The sequence below is a fragment of the Anabrus simplex genome, chromosome 1, assembly GCF_040414725.1.
Source record: "Anabrus simplex isolate iqAnaSimp1 chromosome 1, ASM4041472v1, whole genome shotgun sequence".
Taxonomy (NCBI): domain Eukaryota; kingdom Metazoa; phylum Arthropoda; class Insecta; order Orthoptera; family Tettigoniidae; genus Anabrus; species Anabrus simplex.
Window position 1 is genome coordinate 1,289,973,585 of NC_090265.1, and position 12,117 is coordinate 1,289,985,701.

At 37.6% G+C, this 12,117-nt stretch overlaps 1 protein-coding gene across 1 annotated transcript in view; it reads right to left on the bottom strand.

Annotated features, from left to right (window-relative positions):
- The window catches only part of PAN2 (PAN2-PAN3 deadenylation complex catalytic subunit PAN2), a 317,774-nt gene that overhangs the window by 72,638 nt on the left and 233,019 nt on the right, over positions 1-12,117 (bottom strand). The window lies entirely within an intron of this gene.

Consider the following 12,117-nt stretch of genomic DNA (forward strand, 5'->3'; position numbering starts at 1 on the left):
CATGAGTGCACCACTACTCAATGTAAACACAGCTGACAGCCTGCGGGTAACCATGACGATACACGGCTACATATATCTCATATTATTTCCATGGAGATAACAGAACGGCTTCCTTTGTGCACAAAAAATTGCTATAGAAACTCCATGGATATCGATCGACCTCAAACAGATCAAAGAATCAATAAATAACCTCTCAAGCAGAATGAAACATAATGTCAAGGTGACCTCGACGTTGGACCAGTAACAATAAACCATGATGTCGAGGTGACCTCGACGCTGGACCAGTAACAATAAACCACGATGTAGAGGTCACCTCGACGTTGGACCGGAAAAGGTTAACCTCCTACATTTAATTAACTCCTTACACAAATTACTTACGGATATGCGGCTTAGATGTAATTTGCTTTCTGCTGCAGTTTAAGGACGTTGTTAGTTTTTTCTTTTGTCATTTAACAGTTTTTTGAACCTTTTAATTTATTCAGTGAGGGCCATAGTCAGAGACCTGGAGAGGTGGAGTGGCTGGACGAGTTAGTGAACTTGCAACAGTTATTCTAAATCTTTTAATAATTCCTCAGCCATTTTCTTATTGTCCCTCTTTTCCTTCTTTCTTACTCTATAGTGACACTTGCTCTATGTTATGCAAAAAATCCGAATTTGGAGCAGATCAGGCATGAATCACATTCCACTTTGCGTCTTTCCTAGTTTCTGTCCAGCTATTAATGCACGGAGCAACCATATACCTCATACCAGGCAAACCAAGACTTAAAACAAGTCAAGTCGAATCAAGTTGAACTCAAAATAACACAGGAATAAGAAAGCAGCTATACACCACACGGCTAGTTGCTAACTCTTAGAAAGCACCAAGAAACTATAAAAGCAACACTACAACTCACTTACACATATTAAAGAGACTCACATGTTACTCACACGTTACTGCACAGACTCTTAGCGAGACTGGTGACAGGTGGGATCCCTCAGCGAGGTGGGTATCTCCATGATGACAAAACCCGAGAGTAGCCAAAGCCTTCTGAATGCAGAAACCCCTGTTGTGGACAACCTCTTATATACGTACCAACCTTGTATGAATACAATATCCTGAGTCCACCCATATTTCACTCCCGTACAGCAATATCCTTCTGAAAACAAACCGATGTAAAGAAAGTTTTGTCCGATAATCCGACAGCCGCTTGGTTGCTATATGGGTATATAAAAAGGTAAGCCAAAATCTTTAACTATTTATAATGCCTTAAATCAAGGTTATTTTAAATCCTCCAGGTATGTGCTTAAGTATTATTATTTTTGAATTCTTTCCAAGTTTAATTTACTGTGGTTTGATTTCAATATTTACTGTATTTTAAAATGAAAAACTAAAAATGAACACAATTTGTAAATTTTAATTTCACTTTTTGTAGACTTTTAAGTGGTTTGGAGTTTTCAGAGCTGATGAAGTTGCCCTGTATTAAATATGAGGTCTATTAGGAAAGCTAATTTATGATGATGGTGATGATGATGATGATTGTTGTTGTTGTTTAAAGGGGCCTAACATCTAGGTCATCAGCCCCAAGATAGTATACTGAGGACTCTTTAGCTCATGGTTCCAGTGACCAATCAGGGGCAACCAACAACAGCAGTCTATTGTCACAGTGTTATCGTTTTCTTATCACTGCACCTGAACTAAGTGACCCTGCTGCTGTGGGGAGGCTTGCTCGTCCCAATGAAGCAGGTAGCCGAGCCGTAAGTGCAACCATATTGGAGGGGTATCTGTCGAGAGATACAGATGGTTCATCAAAAGCGGGGGTAGCAGGTTTTTGGAAGTTCCAAGGGTGGCAGTCTGAGTGATTGGCTGATATGGCCTTGTAATAATATTTAATGTGGCTTAGCTGTGTTAATATTGCTATGGGATACTACAGCCGTAACTAACTTCTGAGGACATGCAGCTCTTTCTGCATGAATCAATGATGTACTGATGATGACTTTCTTCCAGGCAAAATATTACAGAGGTAAAATAGTTCCACATTCGGAACTCCAGGTGGGACTACACGGGAGGGGGCAATCATCAAGAAGATGAATACTGACATTCTGCAAGTTGGAGCATGGAATGTTAGAAGTTTGAATCATTGTGGTAGGTTAGAGAATCTGAAAAGGAAAATGGATAGACTAAAATTAGAGGTGGTTGGTACAACTGAAGTACACTGGCAGGAAGAGCAGGATTTTTGGTCAGGCGACTACAGAATTACCAATATAAAATCAAACATGGGAAATGCAGGAGTTGGTATAATAATGAATAAGAAAATAGAGCAGCAGGTAAGCTACTATGACCACAACCAGCATAATGGACGAATTATTATTGTCAAGATAGACACCAAACCAATGCACACCACAATAGTGCAGGTCTATATGCCTACTAGTTCAGCAGATGATGAAGAAATCAAAAGAATATATGAAGAGCTAAAAGATTTAATACAATATGTAAAAGGAGACGAGAATCTACTTGTGATGGGAGACTGGAATGCAGTGACAGACCAAGGAAGAGAAGGCAGTGCAATAGGAGAATTTGGACTGGGATGAAGGAATGAAAGAGGAATTCTGGTTGAATTCTGCACTGATCATAATTTAGTCCTTGCTAATATTTGGTTCAAACACTACAAACGATGACTATACATGTGGACAAGACCTGGAGACACATAAAGATATCAAACAGTCTTTATTATGATTAAGCAGAGATTCAGAAACCAGGTGTTGGTGTGCAAGAAGTTCCCAGGAGCAGAAGTTGAACTCTGACCACAACGTGGAGGTCATGAAATGTCATCTGAAATTGAAGAAAGAAAAGAATGCAAAAAGATGACACATAGATAAGTTGAAAGAAAAGAGTGTGGGGGATTGTTTCAAGGAACATGTTGCACAGAGACTAAATGAAAGGCTGAAGTGGAACACAATAGATGAAGAGTGGACAGTCGGGAATGAGATAAGTAGGACTGCTGAAGAAAAGTTAGGAAGAAAGGTAAGATAAGTAAGAATCAGTGGATAACTCAGGAGATGTTAGACCTGATTGATGAATGGTGGAAATATAAGAATGCAAAAAAAAAAACTGAGGAGGGCAGTAAAGAATACAGGCGATTAAAGAATGAAGTAGAAAGAAAGTGCAGGTCGGCTAAGGAAGAATGGCTGAAAGACAAATGTAAGGATGCTGAAGGATGTATGGTTGTAGGAAAGGTAGATACTGCAGGTAAGGTAAAGAAGTACATGATAAGGTTCTGGAGCAAGAAGAAACTGTTGATGCTGCTGAAATGGGAGACTCAATTTTGAGATCAGAATTCGATAGAGCACTGAGAGACCTAAATAGGAACAAGGCACCAGGAATTGGTGGCATACTCTCAGAATAACTGACCACCTTAGGAGAAACAAGCATGGGGAGATTATTTAGTGCATAAAATAAATTTTATTTTGGACTTGTATTGACAATTATGACCTGACAGCAGTTCATTTCCACTCAATGGTCTGGCTGGTATTAAAATGAATTTAATCTACGTTTGCAAACTCTAACATTCTAGAAGTTTTTATAGGAAGTGGAACAACAATTTTAATGAATTAACTACCAATATTTTTACGTGAAACAAATTTTAAGGAATAGAAGAAACTTTTAATTACATCATCATTGTCATTTATTACGAAGAACTGACCAATTGGAAATTCTAAGTTCCCATGGAGGGAATTGCTAGGCGGGCATTAATTCCATTGTGGAGTTTTATCTCCCGTATGCAGTTATCAGACTGTGCTTCATAAATAAGCTTCTGATAAGTTCACCTGCATACACCCCAGCGTCAGTGGGTAGGGTCTGACACATCCCACTCTGAAGAGTCTAGTGTCAGACCTAAGACGAAACGCTGGTTGATAGAGCAAACGCCGGAAAAGCCATCCATCTAATTTTTGATCTGAACTGACCAATGTCAGACTCATTCTGACTTCATCATACTACATCAAGTGACTCTTTCATCTAATGATGTTTCAGCATGCACCTATTTTAATTTAAAAGTAATGTAAATTTTACTCATGTTTTGCAACTTTCAATACATTAATTTTAAGTTAAAATTATTTCATATGTGATACGACTCTTTCCAAATGGGGATGAAAGAACTCACCTTAGCATGACTGCGCAGATGGAAAAAAAAAAAAAAAACCGATGGTACGTCATATTGTCTTTGAATAGCTCCACAGTGCATTCAGAGACAAGACAGACTTGAACAGCATGACCTGAGTGGAACAGAAAATAATATAGAAGTGAAGAAGGAAATGAAATTGTTGCAATCAATTGCAAAATGCTGTCATTTCATCCTCATAGGGTTCACCTTGATTTAGAACTGCGATTGTGAACTTGATAAAAGTATATCTTTATGCTTATATATAATGTAAATATTCAGTTCATCATACAATAAGTAAATAACCTGCAATGCTCACGTAGCTATGGTACCTGGTGTAGGAGTAAGCTATAATGCATTTTACTGCAAATAAATTTGCAGATATTATAATTTTCAGGTCTATATTTTAAAATAAAATGTAGTCATGTGACAGGTCTCTCTGAGAGTGATTGTGTAAAATTTAATGAAAGTTCACCCAGGCATTTAGACAAGATGTGTTTCCAGAAGGCAGACAGACATCATTTCCTTCTTATATACATAGATTAATGTATTTATTAACATAAAAATCCATTCCCTAAGCTTATATATGAAGATATGTTCTTTTTTGATATTGAGGGTGTAGAACCTTACACGAATCCACACAGGACAGACTGGGAAGCCTTTAAGAAGGAGCTGGCCAACAACCTGAGTGGAATAGAAAATAATATACAAGATTTCAAAGCAAATGAAATTGCTTCAGGTCAATTGCAAAATGTGATAATTTCATGCCTTTGCTGGCAAAACATTGTGTTTAAATTGTACTATGTCTTCTGGTGTGGGCTAAAACAAATTTGCTACTTTCATTCACCTGTTTCAGTCTCATCCTTGTCTTTGACAACACAAAAGAGACCGAGGTATGAGTGATGCTAGTAACGCCATTCCTTATGCAGCCAGCCCCTGTTATGAATGGTGTGAAAATGTTGCTCATAGGGTCATTTGGTGTGGGCATTTCAGTGGGCTTGGCAGACTGATATGCAATAGCAACTTCTGGCCCAGTGAGGAAAGCAATAGGAAACTACCTCACTCCTCATTTACCTAGTATACCTCTTCAGCAACACCTGGGCCACCTATAATGGCTGATGGTGGAGCTGTTGAAGTCCAAAGCAACCTCTGGACTGAGCACCTAACATACACACACAACTTCATCCTACAACAAAACTTGACTCTCTGTGATCAGGCAATTGAAAAGGAACATTCCATGGTGGAATAATGACCTGGCCAGAAGAAGGAAAGAAGTTCGAAGACTGTTCAATGCAGCCAAAAAGTCCAGCAAGTGGACTGGCTATAGAAAATCATTAACACAGTAAGCTCACTGGACAAAAGATTAGTCACCCCTGGAGAAATCATTACAAGCATAATTTAATACCGTGTAACTCCACCTCTGGACGTGATGACCACCTGAATTCGGTTAGGAAGTGAATCCACAAAGTTGTACAGGTATGTTACATCCAGGATGAGCCAGTCGCTGAAGATATGATCATGCAATTTCACCAAATTGCAGGGATACCGATGTCAGCGTTTTACCCGCTGTTCCAACATGTCCCACAGATTTTCAACGAGGTTCAAGTCAGGTGATTTTGCAGGCCAATCAAGATGTAATAGGGTTGGGGAGCGTTCATAAAACCGGTCACATATATGTCCAGCCCGATGAACTCTGCTGTTGTCATCTTGAAAATTGGGGTATCAATAGCATACTCACAATGCAGACATTGACTGAAAGGCAACACCTGATCATCCAGATTGTTTAAATAATAATAATAATAATAATTTTTTAAAAATTTTTTTTTAGGTTGCTTTATGTCGCACTAACACAGATAGGTTCCATGGCGACAATGGGATAGAAAAGGGCTAGGAATTGGAAGGAAGTGGCCTTAGCCTTAATTAAGCTACAGCCCCAGCATCTGCCTGGTATGAAAGGGGGAAACCACGGAGAAACATCTTCCGTGCTGGAGACAGTGGGGTTCAAACCCACTATCTCCTGAATGCAAGCTTACAGCTGCGCACCCCTAACCACACGGCCATCTTGCTCGGTGTTTAAAGAAACATACTGGTTCATGTTAGTCGTTATCTCAGTGAGCAGGCCCAATCCATGATAGAAAAAACACCCCCAAAACATCACAGACCCACCTGCGGCTTGAACCTGACCTTGCACACATCCAGGATGAAATGCTTCATTTGACTTTCGGTGCATTCGACGTGTGTCATTGGAATTCAGTAAAAAATTTGATTAGTCAGACCACATTATATTCCGCTAGTCAGCTACTGTCCACATTTGATGATTTCTAGCCCACTGAAAACTTCAGCTTCATGCGCCTGTGTGAGCAATGGCCTCTTGTGAGGTGACCAACCTAAATGTTCATTGCATGCAGTTCCTGTAGCAATGATCTCTTGCAACAGGTTGGGATGGACCTTCATTCACTGACTGCAGCAATTCCTGTCAGGTTTGAAAGCGATTTTGAATCACTATTTAAAATAGTTTCTTTAATAGATTTATACAAGTCAATACAGGATCAAATAAAATACCTATCATGGTTAAGTTTATCAACAATTTGATTCACAAGCTGTGAAACATGTCTTCGGTCCCTCTCAGTCAGGATCTTTTTCCAACCACAATTCTGAAGTCATGTTTCGTTGCCACGTGTAGTACATCACTGCTTGTAGACAAGTTGAACAGTCCGCTGTGAAACACCAAGAAATCCAGCAACTTCACGCACCGTATGGCCATGGGCATGGCCAAACAAGATTGCCCCTTTCTGCCACTCTGTCACACCCTTACATCTATCCATGTTGACGTACACTGTCTGCCTGAAACATCAATATCTCACTGATCGCTACTGCCTTATGCTCACGTAGAGGCAGTAAGCATGCAGTTGAACATGGGACTCATACACTGCGCCATCTGCACAGGCTTAACGATTCATCTGTACGTGCGCACTAGGATGATTAATTTTTTGTTCGGTGAGTTTCAAATCAAATCAAATCAAATCAAATCAAATCAAATCAAATCAAATCAAATCAAATCAAATCAAATCAAATCAAATCAAATCAAATCAAATCAAATCAAATCAAATCAAATCAAATCAAATCAAATCAAATCAAATCAAATCAAATCAAATCAAATCAAATCAAATCAAATCAAATCAAATCAAATCAAATCAAATCAAATCAAATCAAATCAAATCAAATCAAATCAAATCAAATCAAATCAAATCAAATCAAATCAAATCAAATCAAATCAAATCAAATCAAATCAAATCAAAATCAAATCAAATCAAATCAAATCAAATCAAATCAAATCAAATCAAATCAAATCAAATCAAATCAAATCAAATCAAATCAAATCAAATCAAAATCGCTTTATTTGCAAATGAGGTGCCTACCTCGGTGGCAAATGGTACACTAAAATACATTATTGTCAAGCACTAAATATTAAATTAACAAGAGAAGAAAATTTTCCTATAATACAATATTATACAATTTACGCTAACAATATTTTCTATTAAACACACAGCTCATCCTTAATATATTTATATTGTTTACAAAATTCTACTTATAATATCTCCTGTACTACTTACAAATATAGTCAACTGATATACAGTATGTGGAATTACTTCAAATGATACTATACAACTGGTATAAGATTAAACTTTACATTGCATTTATTTAATTTTTTTTTTTTTAACCCATCCTGGAACCTAAGTAACATAACGATCTGCTGCGTCTTAACCAGAGCCCCTTTTGCCACCACTTTTCAGAGTTCCTGAAGGGCCTCCACAGCTACCGTAGTGGTCCCAGGGCCCTCGAAGTCCCCACTATACTTCACCCCTACAGGCAGTCCCCTACTTTGGCTGTCCAAACTCCTTAGACCAGGGGATGGAATTAATTTATTCACACATATTTTTTTATTTCAATAACCTGCACTGCTCGAATGCCCTCTAACACTTAATTTATTTTCTCTGTTGCTGTTTATTCTCTTCTTGAATATCTGTACAGATTTTGGAAAAAGATCAAACACTACCCCTGGTAAACTGTTCCACTCCTTCACACCCTTCTGCTAAAATTCCTTCTAATTTTATATTTGTGGTCTGTCCTGCCGATATAATTATTTTCCAACTGAAGCCGCTCATGGATAACTCCCCATGCTTCTTCTCTTGTATAGGCTCTATATAATCCTATAAGTTGATGATGATGCTTGTTGTTTAAAGGAGCCTAATATCGAGGTCATCAGCCCCTAATGGTACGAAATGAAATGACAACAAAAAGTTCAAAAATCCACTGACCAAAATAAAAAAAAATCATGAAAAATGAATGGATGGACATGAACCCAAAAACCAAAAATGAAAGAAAGAAAGAAAGAAAGAAAGAAAGAAAGAAAGAAAGAAAGAAAGAAAGAAAGAAACAAACAAACAAACAAAAAACAGTGGATCCGACTCAAAAAAGGTCATAACACTATTACTGACCAAGGGACCACTTATAAAGCACAGTCCTGAATCGAGGGTGCTTGATGTCTAAAGGGGTCCAAAAACCAGGTCTAAGGCCCCTCTGAATGGTACATGTCGCGAGTAAAGTAGAACCATGGTATTTGTCATGTTGGGGTACCGTCAAATGGGGCAATTTCGGACACAGAGATGATTTCAGACAGTATGGTAGATTTGCCGTATTTTGTCGCATTGCAACGAGCCGCCGATATTGTGCACTTCTGTGCGAATTCTAGTTTGACCTTGAGGTTATGTTTCCCACGTTCTGTGCTTTTTATTACGAATCGACTTCAAACTTTGGAAAATTTTCCGTGTGCACTGGTATTGTTGAAAGTTCATGCATTATCATTAAGTGGATACTTTCAATTGTCGCGGTCGGAAGGAATGCATTATAATTACCGTTCTTAGTGAGATCAACTGTTTGAAGTGTTTATAAACGATTGCTGTGGAATTTTGGTGTGATTTAGTGAAAAATTGTGTTTTACGCACATTTTACTGAAAACTGAAAGCAGTCTGGGTGATTTTGGACACTGTCTAGAAATTATCAGAGGCAGAAAGAAGCTGCTTTGAGGGGTAATTACGAACCAAAATGATTAGAAAAAGCCGTATGTGATATTAAAAGTGACAAGTTATCTAATAGGAAAGGATTTGATTTCTATGGTATGCCTTGGTCCACCCTACAAAATAAAGTGCAGAATGTAGGCCTAGGCCACATCCAAGAAATGGGAAGACAACCAATGCTTAATGAGGAAGAAGGAAATGCTCAAGGAAGCTAGTCACCCTCCGGCCAGGCTCCAACCCAACACAACCTGCTACTTCCCGCCGCCACAAATAAAATGTTCTTCCTGGGAAGTCGATTTTTGGCCGTGACTTCCGCTGAGATGAAAGCATGCTACGCCAGCATTTCTGATACACTACTCTTTCTCCTGAAATCCCCTGTTACAAATCTTGCTGCTTTCCTCTGCACACTATCTATTTCTTTTATTAGGTATTCTTGGTGAGGATCCCAAACACTGTTTGCATATTCCAATAATGGACGAACCATACTTAAGTAACTTTTTTCTTTTAATTCTTTATTGCATGCTTTAAGTAGCCTCATTATGACATGTAATGATCTGTATGCTTTCCCAACAATGTCATCAACATGACCCTTCCAGTGCAAATTACTTTCAAATCTCGCACCTAAGCATTTGCACTTGCCATCTTTTGGGATAACTACCTCATCCAAAGTATATTCAAATTCAGTTTTAAAGCTCCTGTTTGTAAAAGTTGTAACAGTTGATTTGCCTCCATTAACCTTCATATTATTTTCTTCAACCCATTGCTGGATACTTTCAAGGTCCCTTTGTAATTCTGAACAATCCTCAATGTTATTTATTTCCCTATAAACAATTATGTCATCTGCATACAATCTTATTTTTGATGTTATAATGTTCCCTAAATCATTTGCGTATATTAAGAAAAGTAACAGACCGATTATACTACCCTGTGCAATTCCTTTCCAAACTTTCCCTTCCTGCGATACATTATTTCCTACTTTGACTTTCTGAACCCTTGAACTTAGAAATGTTTTTATCCAACGTGTAACCCTTACGTCCAATCCTATTCCCTCCAATTTCTTTAATAATATTCCATGTTCCACTCTAACAAATGCTTTGGAAAGATCTATGGCTATGCAATTTAACTGACCTCCTGAATCCAATTGATCTGATATGTCCTGCTGAAATCCCACCAGTTGTGCCTCACTAGAAAATTTCTTTCTGGCTCCTCATGAACCAATTTTTATCATCACATATCCCTCCGATGTACTTCGATATTAAACTCTCCAGTATTTTACAAACTATACTGGTCAGGCTGATTGGTCTGTAGTTCTCTGGTTTCTTTTTATCACCCTTTCCTTTATAAATTGGTATTATTATAGATTCCTTCCATTCTTTTGGTATTACACTATTATTTATGACATAGTCAAAGAGAAATTTTAAATAAGGCACTATGTACCACCCCATTATCTTTAATACCTCCCCAGTAATTTGATCACTTCCTGCTGCTTTTCCTTGCTGAAGCAGTTGGATTTCTCTGAAAATATCTTCATTTGTGAATGAGGAGCTTCTTGTTTTCCTCTGTGTCCCTCCCTCTCTATCTTCTGCCCTAAATACAGGTAAAGGAGATTCATGGAGAAGGCACAGTGAAGAGATAGAAGAGGCTTCAGAATATGCCAGGCTCCAAAAAGATCCTCTCAATGAGAGAATGGAGGAAGATACCATGATGGAATTACTCCATATACATTTTCCTGGTTCAGAAATCATAGAACCACAACTTGGGGATTTTGACAGTCTTGAACTGGGAGTTCCCTAACCATAGACCAACCAGGGAAGACTACTTAACTGCCAAGAAGATTGTAAATTATGGAAAAATTAAAATGGGCTGCATTGTCATTTAAAACTTATAGATCACTAGGGTATAATGGTATAATGCCCTTCATGCTTCAGAAAGGGTTTGACCTACCTGCAGGGATATTAATTTACTTAGAGCTAGTTTAGCTCTAGGACAGGTCTGTTGAATGTAGCGCCCATGGTATTCCTTTTTAGTGCCCACCCAATTTAATTGTACCAATTTTACCCATAGTTAAAAGTTACTAATACAAATAATGGTTAAATTTTTCCTTGGCATTCTTCTGCTGATATAACATACTGCTTACGTTTTGATGTTTTAAGTGATAGTTTTGTATATTTGTTGTTTAGAATCTTCTTCTCTTCTCTATTTTCAATTTTCTCTGTAGTAATTTTCAATTCATCCAAATCCATTTGTATTTCTTTAAACCAAGTGGTTTTTTTGTTTTACTATTCCAAAAGAAATCAAAAAGGTGTTTTAAGAGTCTAAAATTTGGCAAATGGTATAAGTGTCCAAAAAATGCAATCCTCCAGTTTCTCATCGTGTCAATAATTGATTCACTTTCCTTGTAAATTACTGAATCGGGTAAAAGTCCCCACTGGCCATCAATCTGATATTTTTTAGTAATAATTGTCCGGAGAATTCTTCTATCTACTTTCTGCAGTTTGTCTGTTGTTGCTTGTGTATTTAGTCTGAATAATGTTTCACTTGCATATGTTGGTTCTGGTTTGATGATGGAGTTACAATGGCAAAATTTAGCATTAATTGAAAGAGACGGTTTTCTGTAACTCCGCCATGTGATTTGTTGTGCTCACCACAGTTTTAGAGTTCTATTATCCATGGATGTTTTTTCATTAGTGGCAATTTCACCAAGATATTTAAATTTATTTACAACTTTAATTTTCTGAGTATTATTTAATATAATATGTGAACAGTAATTGATTACAATGATATTTTAGATTAATACTGTAAAAATTAAAAAAAATTGTATGTGGTTAAGTGTAAGAGAGGGCCAAGAGCCCTAACTTCGCCACTTAATAAATAAATAAATAAATAAATAAATAAATAAATAA